The following is a 15,845-nucleotide window of genomic DNA, read 5'->3' on the forward strand; positions in this document are numbered from 1 at the left end:
GGCGACTTGGTAAAAGATATGCACATAATCGGATTCTCCAGAGTCTCTAGAATTATTCCATACCGATTTCGGGAAATTCTGAGCTAATTTAAGTATTTTATCAACGAAAATAAAAAGCAAGACCGAGACGATTCGTTCACGTTGACGTCATGTCACTGATGTCATCAAAACTGCGGTAAAAGTCTGCATTAAAATCGCCCGTAAACGTCAAAATCGACCATTTTCAGACGATGTTTTAGGGTATAAAAAAAGGTTTTTACCTTATGATTTGTACATGGAAAAATAGTATAAAGCCTTAGGAACAGTTTAACATCAATTCTGGACCGATTCCAGATGGTTTTAGTAATTAAATTTCGATTATAAAAAGGGTCTTATTTTAAGCGGACACGGGCGAACAGCGCAGGTTTCATTGCCTGGGTGACGTGCTTGTTGGGTGCTAGACCACCCGAATTATTGTACCTTGAGAGCCGGTACCGGGGGGGTACCAATATTCAGCTGACCGATTTTTTGGACTTTTTATGGAAAATTGCATTTTCTTGAAAAATGGTGATATTTGAAACAAAACGGTATTTAGTGCATTATAGCCAGATAAATTCCGCGTGTCTGAAGGCAAAAATGGTCTTTCTACGTTGCATAGGTATTCCAGTATTAACCGTCAAAGTTAAAAAAAGGTGTAGATCAAAAACTACTCTACGTACATAACTGTAGAGTATATCAAAAAAAAGCTCCTAAAAAGTATTATAAATGTTGAAAGTTTCAAATATCCAAGTGCCACCCTTAAAAAGTTATTAAATAAAATGTGATTTTTTTTTCTCAATTTTTTGGACCTTCATGGGAAAATTTTTTTATTGCTCGCCCTGTATGGTTCACAAAAATTTTGATTATATGGCGTTTGAAAGACAAAAGATGAAGGTTTTTTTTGAAAAAAATTTTTTTTTCGAAATAAGTTTTGTTTGGCGGCAAATTCAAAAAAACTGAAAATGCCAGAACTCGTTAAAAAATTTTTTTTGAAAAAAAACCTTTAAATATGTTATTTTTCTCATAAAACTAAGTCTTTTCGCCGAAAAACTTTTTTCATAAAAATTTTCTTTTAGCCTCTGGATCATTTTGAATTTTTTTTTTACTCAACTTTGATCGCTTATAATAAATCACCCTGTATACGGATCTGGCTCAAAAAGTATACAGATATGAATCACCAAAGACCCCTTATGTCCTGAAAATTTCAGGTCGATTAAAGGCTTTAAATTTGAGTTATCGCGTCTGACTCGATTTTGATCCAATTTTTTACCCTTTTTTGACTTCAACTCGCAACTGTTTCCGTCGCGGGTGTCGGAAAAAAAAATTGTTTACGGATCCATCATTCCCAATGTATTGAGAGGCCAAATGCCAAATTTCATCGTTTCACTAGCCATACAGCCAAAGTTATGAATTTTTTTATCCCAAAAAACGCGGTCGCGCGAGGTCTAGGTGACGTGCATAATATAGTCGCTGACGCTCCTATATAACAAGTATAGTCGCTTCGCTCCTATACTTTTGGTCCGTGGGGACCAGTTTGGAACCTTTAGGTCTTGTCTGTGAAGGGCTATAAAGGAATTCTAAAAAAAAATCAAAAATTATCAGGTGTACTTAGGTGAGTCGGGGAGGCTAACGTTTACCTGCCGAGGAAAGAGAGGACCAGTTGTTGGGGTATCATGCTTCAAAGAACCATAATTTGTTATATAGTCGCGTTGTGTGTCAATATACTGTCTTATATTTCAAATATCTGTCGAAGTATATTAATTGTATTCTAAAAAAAGCCTGAATACCAAATTCGAACGGAATCGGACCAATAGCGAAAAAGTTACGGTAGTCACGTGACCTAGGCTGAAACTTAAATGTCAGTTATCTGTCATAATTTATTAGTTGTATCCTTAATAAACCATAAATACCAAATTCAGAGAGAAGTTCCCATAAGGGTCTATTTATTGAAATAGAACAAACGGGATTTTCCGTCGATTTGTTTTAATTTTTCTTTTTATTTTGAAATGTAATAGTAATAAAATATTAAAAGAATTGAGAGGAGGAGAATAAGAAATAAAAGAAACCATCAATGAATTGAATCGAAGCTATAGAAGCCGAGATATTAGTAAAAATGTGGGAAAAAACAAAAGAAAACTGGTTTTTTCCCACGGTATTATTTTTTTTTCTTAAAATAATTATTGACAAATTATAATGTAAGCCCTAAGTTGGCAATTTCAAGTAAAAAAACCGAAGAAAAAAAAAATTTTTTTTGCTCCAAAATCGAAAGGGGTACGGCCATAAAAAATTTCGAAAAAACGGTATTTATTTTTTTTTAAATAAACTATAAGACTAACAACATTTTGTCTTTTATAAAAGTTATGAGAAATATTACGAGGTATCCGTACGTTAAAACGAATCGGTTCTAGCTATCATAAAATCGGAGAAAATAAAGAAAAACCATGAAACAAAAATATCGAATTATCAAGGGTCCTATGGAAAAATTTTAATTTTTTATTTATCTATCCTATACTACTTTTAAGTACCTTTCAAAAAGGTTATTATCGATTTGGCTCTAAAATAAACGGAAAACCTATTTCTTTGCATTTTTCAATTTTGAAGCAAAATCCGGGCTCAAAATAAGCATTTTTTCAAAATATGCTCCAAATTGAAAATTTCTTTCTTCTGGTTAAAAACCATTCAAAAACTAACGAAAAAGCTTTATGACAAAATTTTCCACGATTTATACGAGTGCCATAATATAAAGGAAAAAATAAGGTCCCATAAGAGCCTATGTATAGGGATAACACAACCGGGTTTTTACGTCGATTTTTTTAATTTTTCAGTTTTATTTCAAAAGGCAATTGTAATAAAATATAAAAAGAACTAACAGGAGAAGAATAAGGAATAATAGAAACCATCAACGAATTGAATCGAAGCTATAGAAGTCGAGATATTAGTAAAAATGTGAAAAAAAAAAACAAGAAAACTCGTTGTTTCCCACGGTAGCATTTTTTTTCTTAAAATGATAACCGACAAATTATAATGTAAGCCCTAAGTTGTCAATTTCCAGTAAAAAAAACCCAAGAAAAAAAAATTTTTTTTTGCTCCAAAATCGAAAGGGGTATAGCCATGAAAAATGTCGAAAAAACGGTTTTTATTTTTTTCTAAATAAACTATAACTCTGACAACTTTTTGTCTTAAATAAAAGTTCTCAGGAATATTACAAGGTATTCGAATGTTAAAACTAATTGATTATAGCTATCACAGATTCGGAGAAAATTGTAAAAAACTATTAATCATAAATATCGAATTATCAAGAGCATTATGGACAAATTTCAATTTTTTATTTTTCTATCTCGTACTACTTCAGGATACCTTTCAAAAAGGTTATTATCGATTTGACTGTAAAATGAACAGAAAATCTATTTATTTGCATTTATCGATTTTCAAACAAAATCCGTCCCAAAATGAAAATTTTTCAAAACATGCTCCAAATTCAAAATTTCTTTTTTCTAGCTAAAGATTATTTAAAAAGTAATGAAAAAGCTTAATGACAAAATTTTTCAAAATCTATAATAATGCTACAATATTATGAAAGAAGATAAGTTCCCTTTAAAGCCTATGTATTCGAACAGATGATTTTTTAATTTTTTTTTTGAATGGCAAATTTAACAAATAATTTAACTAATTAAGATAAAAGGAATAGGGTAATACAAAATATTATCTATAAATATATACATATCATCTAATAGCAGATTTTAATCAAATAGGAAATTTTGATAGTCACGTGACCCTAGAACTCAATATTTTAAAATTTTGTAAAAGATCAACACTTGCATCCTAAATAAATCCCAAATTCCAAATTTGAACCCAATCGGATCAATAGCAAAAAAGTTATGGAAGTCACGTGACTTTAAAATTCAATCTGTCAAATTTCTGGCAAAATTTAATACTTGCATCCCAAATAAAGCCTAAATACTAAATTTCAACCCAATCGGATCAATAGCAAAAGAATTATCAAAGTCACGTGACTTTAAAATATAATTTGACAATTATCTGTTAAAATTTATTAATTGTATCCTAAATAAAGCATAAATACCAAATTTGAAGCCAATCGGACTCATAGCAAAAAAGTTACAATAGTCACGTGACCCGGAAGTGAAATGTCAAGTATCTGTCAAAAATTAATAATTGCATCCTAAATAAACCCCAAATACAAAATTTGAACCCAATCAGACCAATAGCAAAAAAGTTACAATAGTCACGTGACCTGGAAGTCAAATGTCAAATATCTGTGAAAAATTAATAATTGCATCCTAAATAAACCCCAAATACAAAATTTCAATCAAATCGGACAAATAGGAAGAAAGTTAAGGTAGTCACGTGACCTTAAAACATAGTCATGTCAAATATCTGTTAAAATTTCTTAATCTTATCCGAAATAGGTACTAGGTACCAAATTTCAACCAAATCGCACCAATACCAAAAAAGTTATGACACTCGACTAACCTTAAAAATCAATAATTTCAAAAAATTTTTATTTATATCCCAAAAGCAATCTTTAAGAATTATTAACATATATTAATAATAAACTAAATAGTAAAAACTCACAAAATATCTAAATTTTTATTTTAAATTAAATAGATCATTACGACTGACCCGTGTATATATTCGAATAATTTTAATAAAATAATAGGGCAAATTTCATTTCGTCTCACCCCGGTATAAAACCACTGACATTTCAAAAAAACGGCATTTTTCGAAGACGTCAAAATGTTTGCCGAATTTTCCTGGCCGCAATACACAATTTCCCCAATTGATATGCACAGATTCGGAAAGCCCATTCATTTTCTGATTCGGTGCTTCCTTTCCCTGATCGTTTCCGGTTCATTTTCATTCATAATTTTACAAAAAACCCAACCAAGTCCCGGCCACCTGTCACGAGCAAAAAATTTGTAACCACAATGCGTCAAAGTATTGTTCCCACTAGCCATTTCATCAGAGTTTAGGTTGACACCTCCAATTACCTGCAAAAACGCAAAAAAATGGACTTTTTTCATAAAATCGCATTTTTCGGGTACTTGTACTATCGCTGGAACCCTGAAATTTTAGTATGTGTTGTAAAACAAAATTTCGGATCCTTTAGATGTTGTTTCATCTTTTCACCATTTACAGGGACGCGGCAAATGAATTAAACGCGAAAATTCGAATTGCTCAGAACCTATTAAAGTTGGAAGATTGTAATTTTACACAAATAATGGGGTTATTAAAGTATTTAATCCCTGAGAATATAAATTGTCCAGGTGCAACCACTAAAAAGTTATTAAATAAAATGTGATTTTCGGGTCGGACCTTCATGGGTAAAGTTCATTATTGCTCGCCCTGTATGGTTCCCAAAAATTTCGGTTATATGCCATATGAAAGGTAAAGGATGAAGTTATTTTTTGAAAAAAAAAAATTTCCCAAAATAAGTATCGTTTGGCGGAAAATCCCAAAAAACTGAAAATGCCAGAACTCGTAAAATAAATTTTTTACAAAAAAAAGCTCCAAGTATGTCAAATCTCTTATAAAATAAAGTCTTTTCGCCGAAACAATTTTTTTATAAAAATTTTTTTTTAGCCTCTGGAGAAGTTTGAATTTTTTTTTTAGTCACTTTTGTTCGCTTATAACAACTCACCCTGTATACCGATCGGGCCCAAAAAGTATACAGACATGAATTACTATAAAGTCTTTTATGCCTAAAAATTTCAATTTTTTTGACAGCGTTAAAATTGAGATCTCGTGCAAAAATGAATTTTGACCCGTTTTTTTACGAATTTTTGACTTTGAGACAGTACCGCTCCGTTTGGTGGTACCGTAAAAAAAATTCCTTTACGGATCCATCATTCCCAATGTATTGAGAGACCCTATGCCAAATTTCATCGTTTCGCTAGCCATACAGCCAAAGATATGAATTTTTATTTCCAAAAAAACACGATTTTTCGGACCCGAGGTCGCGTGCATAATATAGTCGCAGACGCTCCTATATAACAAGTATAGTCGCTTCGCTCCTATACTTTTGGTCCGTGGGGACCAGTTTGGAACCTCTAAGTCCTGTGATGGGCCTTAGAGGATTTCTTAAAACAAAACAAAAATTATCAGGTGTACCAACGTTTATATGCCAAGGAAAGAGATGACCAGTGGTTGGGGTATCATGCTTCAAAGAACCATAATTTGTTATATAGTCGCGTTGTGTGTCGATATACTGTCTTATATTTCAAATATCTGTCAAAATATATTAATTGTATTCTAAATTAAGCCTGAGTACCAAATTCCAACAGAATCGGACCAATAGCAAAAAAGTTACGGTAGTCACGTGACCTAGGCTGAAACTTAAATGTCAGTTATCTGTCATAATTTATTGTATCCTAAATAAACCATAAATACCAAATTCAGAGAGAAGTTCCCATAAGGGTCTATTTATTGAAATAGAACAAACGGGATTTTACGTCGATTTGTTTTAATTTTTCTTTTTATTTTAAAATGTAATAGTAATAAAATATCAAAAGAATTGAGAGGAGAAGAATAAGAAATAAAAAAACCATAAATAAATTGAATCGAAGCTATAGAAGCCGAGATATAAGTAAAAATGTGGGAAAAACAAAAGAAAACTGGTTTTTTCCCACGGTATAATTTTTTTTCTTAAAATAATTTATGACAAATTTTAGTTTTAGCTCTAAACTTGTAATTTTCACAAAAAAAACCCAAGAAAAAAATTTTTTTTTTTTTGGTCGAAAATCGAAAGGGGTATAGCCATGAAAAATTTCGAAAAAATGGTTTTTATTTTTTTATAAATAAAATATAACTCTGACAACTTTTTGTCTTAAACAAAAGTTTTCGGAAATATTACGAGGTATCCGTGCGTTAAAACGAATCGGTTCTAGCTATTATACAATCGGAGAAAATTGGAAAAAACTATTAAACATAAATATCGAATTATCAAGAACCCTATGGAAAAATTTTAATTTTTTATTTTTCTATCCTGTACTACTTCAGAGTATCTTTAAAAAAGATTATTACCAATTTGACTCTAAAATGAACGGAAAATCTATTTCTTTGCATTTTTCGATTTTCGTACAAAATCCGGGGTCAAAATGACAATTTTTTCAAAATATGCTCCGAATTCAAAATTTCTTTTTTCCGGTTAAAGACCATTCAAAAACTAGTAAAAAAGCCTAATAACAAAAATTTCCACGATTTATACGAGTGGCACAATATAAAGGTAAAATTAGGTCCCATAAGAGTCTATGTATTTACGTCGATTTTTAAAATTTTTCAGTTTTATTTCGAAAGGCAATTGTAATAAAATATAAAAAGAATTAACAGGAGGAGAATAAGGAATAATAGAAACTATCAACGAATTGAATCGAAGCTATACAAGTCGAGATATTAGTAAAAATGTGAAAAAAAATAAAAGAAAACTCGTTTTTTTCCACGGTAGCATTTTTTTTCTTAAAATGATAACTGACAAATTATAATGTAAGCCCTAAGTTGGCAATATCCATTAAAAAAAACCCAAGAAAAAAAAAATTTTTTTTGCTCCAAAATCGAAAGGGGTATAGCCATGAAAAATTGTGAAAAAATGGTTTTTATTTTTTTCTAAATAAACTATAATTCTGACAACTTTTTGTCTTAAACAAAAGTTTTCGGGAATATTACGAGGTATCCGAATGTTAAAACGAATTGATTATAGCGATCACAGAATCGGAGAAAATTGTAAAAAACTATTAAACATAAATATCGAAATATCAAGAGCCCTATGGAAAAATTTCAATTTTTAATTTTTCTATCTTGTACTACTCCAGGATACCTTTTAAAAAGGTTATTATCGATTTGACTCTAAAATGAACAGAAAACCTATTTATTTGCATTTATCGATTTTCGAACAAAATCCGGCCCAAAATGAAAATTTTTCAAAACATGCTCCAAATTCAAAATTTCTTTTTTCTGGCTAAAGACCATTCAAAAAGTAATGAAAAAGCTTTATGACAAAATTTTTCAAAATCTATAATAATGCTACAATATTATGAAAGAAGATAAGTTCCCTTTAAAGCCTATGTATTCGAACCGATGATTTTTTAATGTTTTTTAAAAAGGCAAATTTAAGAAATAATTTAACTAATTAAGATAAAAGGAATAGGGTAATACAAAATATTATCTATAAATATATAAATATCATCTAATAGTAAATTTCAATCGAATAGGAAATTTTGATAGTCACGTGACCCTAAAACTTAATATTTTAAAATTTTGTAAAAAATCAACAATTGCATCCTAAATAAACCCCAAATTCCAAATTTGAACCCAATCGGATCAATAGCAAAAAAGTTATGGAAGTCACGTGACTTTAAAATTCAATATGTCAAATTTCTGTCAAAATTTATTACTTGCATCCTAAATAAAGCCCAAATACAAAATTTCAACCCAATCGGATCAATAGCAAAAGAATTATGAAAGTCACGTGACTTTAAAATATAATTTGTCAATTATCTGTTAAAATTTATTAATTGTATCCTAAATAAAGCATAAATATCAAATTTGAACCCAATCGGACTCATAGCAAAGAAGTTACAATAGTCACGTGACCCGGAAGTCAAATGTCAAATATCTGTCAAAAATTAATAATTGCATTCTAAATAAAGCCCAAATACCAAATTTGAACCCAATCAGACCAATAGCAAAAAAGTTACAATAGTCACGTGACCTGGAAGTCAAATGTCAAATATCTGCGAAAAATTAATAATTGCATCCTAAATAAAGCCCAAGTACCAAATTTGAACCCAATCGGACTCATAGCAAAAAAGTACCAATAGTCACGTGACCTTAAAACATAGTCATGTCAAATATCTGTAAAAATTTATTAATCTTATCCGAAATAGGTACTAGGTACCAAATTTCAACCAAATCGCACCAATACCAAAAAAGTTATGATACTCGACTAACCTTAAAAATCAATAATTTCAAAACATTTTTATTTATATCCCAAAAGCAATGTTTAAGAATTATTAACATATATTAATAATAAACTAAATAGCATAAAACTCACAAAATATCTAAATTTTTATTTTAAATTAAATAGATCATTACGACTGACCCGTGTATATATTCGAATAATTTTAATAAAATAATCGGGCAAATTTCATTTCGTCTCACCCCGGTATAAAACCACTGACATTTCAAAAAAACGGCATTTTTCGAAGACGTCAAAATGTTTGCCGAATTTTCCTGGCCGCAATACACAATTTCCCCAAATGATATGCACAGATTCGGAAAGCCCATTCATTTTCTGATTCGGTGCTTCCTTTCCCTGATCGTTTCCGGTTCATTTTCATTCATAATTTTACAAAAAACCCAACCAAGTCCCGGCCACCTGTCACGAGCAAAAAATTTGTATCCACCATGCGTCAAAGTATTGTTCCCACCAGCCATTTCATCAGAGTTTAGGTTGACACCTCCAATTACCTGCAAAAACGCAAAAAAATGGACTTTTTTCATAAAATCGCATTTTTCGGGTACTTGTACTATCGCTGGAACCCTGAAATTTTAGTATGTGTTGTAAAACAAAATTTCGGATCTTTTAGATGATGTCTGATCTTTTCACCATATACAGGGACGTGGCAAATGAATTAAACGCGAAAATTCGAATTGCTCAAAACCTATTAAAGTTGGAAGATTGTAATTTTACACAAATAATGGGGTTATTAAAGTATTTAATCCCTGAGAATATAAATGGTCCAGGTGCCACCACTAAAAAGTTATTAAATAAAATGTGATTTTCGGGTCGGACCTTCATGGGTAAAGTTCATTATTGCTCGCCCTGTATGATTCCCAAAAATTTCGGTTATATGGCATATGAAAGGTAAAAGATGAAGTTATTTTTTGAAAAAAAAATTTTTCCCAAAATAAGTATCGTTTGGCGGGAAATCTCAAAAAACTGAAAATGCCAGAACTCGTAAAATAAATTTTTTACAAAAAAAAGCTCCAAGTATGTCAAATCTCTTATAAAATGAAGTCTTTTCGCCGAAACACTTTTTTTATAAAAATTTTTTTTTAGCCTCTGGAGAAGTTTGAATTTTTTTTTTAGTCACTTTTGTTCGCTTATAATAACTCACCCTGTATACCGATCTGGCCCAAAAAGTATACAGTTCTTAAGCCCCCACCGACCCTTATCTCCTAAAAATTTAAAGTCTTTTAAAGGCTTTTTATTTGAGTTCTCGCGTCTGAAAGGAATTTGACCCGTTTTTTTACAAATTTTTGACTTTGAGACAGTACCGCTCCGTTTGGTGGTACCGGAAAAAAAAATCGTTCACGGATCCATCATTCTCAATGTATTGAGAGACCCTATGCCAAATTTCATCGTTTCGCTAACCATACAGCCAAAGATATGAATTTTTATTTCCAAAAAAACACGATTTTTCGGGCCCGGGCTCGCGTGCATAATATAGTCGCAGACGCTCCTATATAACAAGTATAGTCGCTTCGCTCCTATACTTTTGGTCCGTGGGGACCAGTTTGGAACCTTTAGTTCTTGTCAGTGATGGGCCTTAGAGGATTTCTTAAAAAAAATCGCAAATTATCAGGTGTACCGACGATTATATGCCAAGGAAAGAGAGGACCAGTGGTTCGGGTATCATGCTTCAAAGAACCATAATTTGTTATATAGTCGCGTTGTGTGTCAATATACTGTCTTATATTTCAAATATCTGTCAAAGTATATTAATTGTATTCTAAATAAAGCCTGAATACCAAATTACAACAGAATCGGACCAATAGCAAAAAAGTTACGGTAGTCACGTGACCTAGGCTGAAACTTAAATGTCAGTTATCTGTCATAATTTATTACTTGTATCCTAAATAAACCATAAATACCAAATTCAGAGAGAAGTTCCCATAAGGGTCTATTTCTTGAAATAGAACAAACAGGGATTTTACGTCGAATTGTTTTAATTTTTCTTTTTATTTTGAAATGTAATAGTAATAAAATATCAAAAGAATTGAGAGGAGGAGAATAAGAAATAAAAGAAACCATCAATGAATTGAATCGAAGCTATAGAAGCCGAGAGATTAGTAAAAATGTGGGAAAAAACAAAAGAAAACTGGTTTTTTCCCACGGTATCATTTTTTTTTCTTAAAATAATTATTGACAAATTATAATGTAAGCCCTAAGTTGGCAAATTCAAGTAAAAAAACCCAAGAAAAAAAAATTTTTTTTTGGTCGAAAATCGAAAGGGGTATAGCCATGAAAAATTGCGAAAAAATGGTTTTTATTTTTTTTTAAATAAAATATAACTCTGACAACTTTTTGTCTTAAACAAAAGTTTTCGGGAATATTACGAGGTATCCGTGCGTTAAAACGAATCGGTTCTAGCTATTATACAATCGGAGAAAATTGGAAAAAACTATTAAACATAAATATCGAATTATCAAGAGCCCTATGGAAAAATTTCAACTTTTTATTTTTCTATCTTGTACTACTTCAGGATACCTTTCAAAAAGGTTATTATCGATTTGACTCTAAAATGAACAGAAAACCTATTTCTTTGCATTTTTCGATTTTCGAACAAAATCCGGCACAAAATGAAATTTTTTTCAAAACATGTTCCAAATTCAAAATTTCTTTTTTCTAGCTAAAGATCATTTAAAAAGTAATGAAAAAGCTTAATGACAAAATTTTTCAAAATCTATAATAATGCTACAATATTATGAAAGAAGATAAGTTCCCTTTAAAGCCTATGTATTCAAACCGATGATTTTTCAATTTTTTTTTAAAGGCAAATTTAAGAAATAATTTAACTAATTAAGATAAAAGGAATAGGGTAATAAAAAATATTATCGATAAATATATACAAAACATCTAATAGCAAATTCAATCGAATAGGAAATTTAGATAATCACGTGACCCTAGAACTTAATATTTTAAAATTTTGTAAGAAATCAACAATTGCATCCTAAATAAACCCCAAATACCAAATTTGAACCCAATCGGACCCATAGCAAAAAAGTTATGGAAGTCACGTGACTTTAAAATTCAATATGTCAAGTTTCTGTCATAATTTATTACTTGCATCCTAAATAAAGCCTAAATACTAAATTTCAACCCAATCGGATCAGTAGCAAAATAATTATGAAAGTCACGTGGCTTTAAAATATAATTTGTCAATTATCTGTTAAAATTTATTAATTGTATCCTAAATAAAGCATAAATACCAAATTTGAACCCAATCGGACTCATAGCAAAAAAGTTACAATAGTCACGTGACCCGGAAGTGAAATGTCAAATATCTGTCAAAAATTAATAATTGCATCCTAAATAAAGCCCAAATACCAAATTTGAACCCAATCAGACCAATAGCAAAAAAGTTACAATAGTCACGTGACCTGGAAGTCAAATGTCAAATATCTGTGAAAAATTAATAATTGCATCCTAAATAAACCCCAAATACCAAATTTCAATCAAATCGGACAAATAGGAAGAAAGTTAAGGTAGTCACGTGACCTTAAAATATAGTCATGTCAAATATCTGTAAAAATTTAGTAATCTTATCCGAAATAGGTACTAGGTACCAAATTTCAACCAAATCGCACCAATACCAAAAAAGTTATGATACTCGACTAACCTTAAAAATCAATAATTTCAAAATTTTTTTATTTATATCCCAAAAGCAATGTTTAAGAATTGTTAACATTTACTAATAATAAACTAAATAGTAAAAACTCACCTAATATCTAAATTTTTATTTTAAATTAAATAGATCATTACGACTGACCCGTGTATATATTCGAATAATTTTAATAAAATAATCGGGCAAATTTCATTTCGTCTCACCCCGGTATAAAGACACTGACATTTCAAAAAAACGGCATTTTTCGAAGACGTCAAAATGTTTGCCGAATTTTCCTGGCCGCAATACACAATTTCCCCAATTGATATGCACAGATTCGGAAAGCCCATTCATTTTCTGATTCGGTGCTTCCTTTCCCTGATCGTTTCCGGTTCATTTTCATTCATAATTTTACAAAAAACCCAACCAAGTCCCGGCCACCTGTCACGAGCAAAAAATTTGTATCCACCATGCGTCAAAGTATTGTTCCCACCAGCCATTTCATCAGAGTTTAGGTTGACACCTCCAATTACCTGCAAAAACGCAAAAAAATGGACTTTTTTCATAAAATCGCATTTTTCGGGTACTTGTACTATCGCTGGAACCCTGAAATTTTAGTATGTGTTGTAAAACAAAATTTCGGATCTTTTAGATGATGTCTGATCTTTTCACCATGTACAGGGACGTGGCAAATGAATTAAACGCGAAAATTCGAATTGCTCAGAACCTATTAATGTTGGAAGATTGTAATTTTACATAAATATTAGGGTTATTAAAGTATTTAATGCCTGAGAATATAAATGGTCCAGGTGCCACCACTAAAAAGTTATTAAATAAAATGTGATTTTCAGGTCGGACCTTCATGGGTAAAGTTCATTATTGCTCGCCCTGTATGGTTCCCAAAAATTTCGGTTATATGGCATATGAAAGGTAAAGGATGAAGTTATTTTTTGAAAAAAAAAATTTTCCCAAAATAAGTATCGTTTGGCGGAAAATCCCAAAAAACTGAAATTGCCAGAACTCGTAAAATAAATTTTTTACAAAAAAAAGCTCCAAGTATGTCAAATCTCATATAAAATGAAGTCTTTTCGCCGAAACACTTTTTTTATAAAAATTTTTTTTTAGCCTCTGGAGAAGTTTCAATTTTTTTTTTAGTCACTTTTGTTCGCTTATAACAACTCACCCTGTATACCGATCTGGCCCAAAAAGTATACAGTTCTTAAGCCCCCACCGACCCTTATGTCCTAAAAATTTAAAGTTTTTTAAAGGCTTTTTATTTGAGTTCTCGCGTCTGAAAGGAATTTGACCCATTTTTTTACGAATTTTTGACTTTGAGACAGTACCGCTCCGTTTGGTGGTACCGGAAAAAAAATTCGTTTACGGATCCATCATTCCCAATGTATTGAGAGGCCCTATGCCAAATTTCATCGTTTCGCTAGCCATACAGCCAAAGATATGAATTTTTATTTCCAAAAAAACACGATTTTTCGGGCCCGGGCTCGCGTGCATAATATAGTCGCAGACGCTCCTATATAACAAGTATAGTCGCTTCGCTCCTATACTTTTGGTCCGTGGGGACCAGTTTGGAACCTTTAGTTCTTGTCAGTGATGGGCCTTAGAGGATTTCTTAAAAAAAATCGCAAATTATCAGGTGTACCGACGATTATATGCCAAGGAAAGAGAGGACCAGTGGTTGGGGTATCATGCTTCAAAGAACCATAATTTGTTATATAGTCGCGTTGTGTGTCAATATACTGTCTTATATTTCAAATATCTGTCAAAGTATATTAATTGTATTCTAAATAAAGCCTGAATACCAAATTACAACAGAATCGGACCAATAGCAAAAAAGTTACGGTAGTCACGTGACCTAGGCTGAAACTTAAATGTCAGTTATCTGTCATAATTTATTAGTTGTATCCTAAATAAACCATAAATACCAAATTCAGAGAGAAGTTCCCATAAGGGTCTATTTCTTGAAATAGAACAAACAGGGATTTTACGTCGACTTGTTTTAATTTTTCTTTTTATTTTGAAATGTAATAGTAATAAAATATCAAAAGAATTGAGAGGAGGAGAATAAGAAATAAAAGAAACCATCAATGAATTGAATCGAAGCTATAGAAGCCGAGAGATTAGTAAAAATGTGGGAAAAAACAAAAGAAAACTGGTTTTTTCCCACGGTATCATTTTTTTTTCTTAAAATAATTATTGACAAATTATAATGTAAGCCCTAAGTTGGCAAATTCAAGTAAAAAAACCCAAGAAAAAAAAATTTTTTTTTGGTCGAAAATCGAAAGGGGTATAGCCATGAAAAATTGCGAAAAAATGGTTTTTATTTTTTTTTAAATAAAATATAACTCTGACAACTTTTTGTCTTAAACAAAAGTTTTCGGGAATATTACGAGGTATCCGTGCGTTAAAACGAATCGGTTCTAGCTATTATACAATCGGAGAAAATTGGAAAAAACTATTAAACATAAATATCGAATTATCAAGAGCCCTATGGAAAAATTTCAACTTTTTATTTTTCTATCCTGTACTAAATCAGAGTATCTTTAAAAAAGATTATTACCAATTTGACTCTAAAATGAACGGAAAACCTATTTCTTTGCATTTTTCGATTTTGAAGCAAAATCCGGGCTCAAAATCAGTATTTTTTCAAAAAATGCTTCGATTTCAAATTTTCTTTTTTCTGGTTAAAAACCATTCAAAAACTAATAAAAAAGCTTTATGACAAAATTTTCCACGATTTATACGAGTGCCATAATATAAAGGGAAAAATTAGGTCCCATAAGAGTCTATGTATAGGGACTCGTTTTTTCCCACGGTAGCATTTTTTTTCTTAAAATGATAACTGACAAATTATAATGTAAGCCCTAAGTTGGCAATTTCCAGTAAAAAAAACCCCAAAAAAAAAAAATTTTTTTTGCTCCAAAATCTAAAGGGGTATAGCCATGAAAAATTGTGAAAAAATGGTTTTTATTTTTTTATAAATAAACTATAACTCTGACAACTTTTTGTCCTAAACAAAAGTTCTAGGGAATATTACGAGGTATTTAAATGTTAAAACTAATTGATTATAGCTATCACAGATTCGGAGAAAATTGTAAAAAACTATTAATCATAAATATCGAACTATCAAGAGCCCTATGGAAAAATTTCAACTTTTTATTTTTCTATCTTGTACTACTTCAGGATACC

This window comes from Anthonomus grandis, chromosome 13 (assembly GCF_022605725.1).
Source record: "Anthonomus grandis grandis chromosome 13, icAntGran1.3, whole genome shotgun sequence".
In the NCBI taxonomy this organism is placed as follows: Eukaryota; Metazoa; Arthropoda; class Insecta; order Coleoptera; family Curculionidae; genus Anthonomus; species Anthonomus grandis.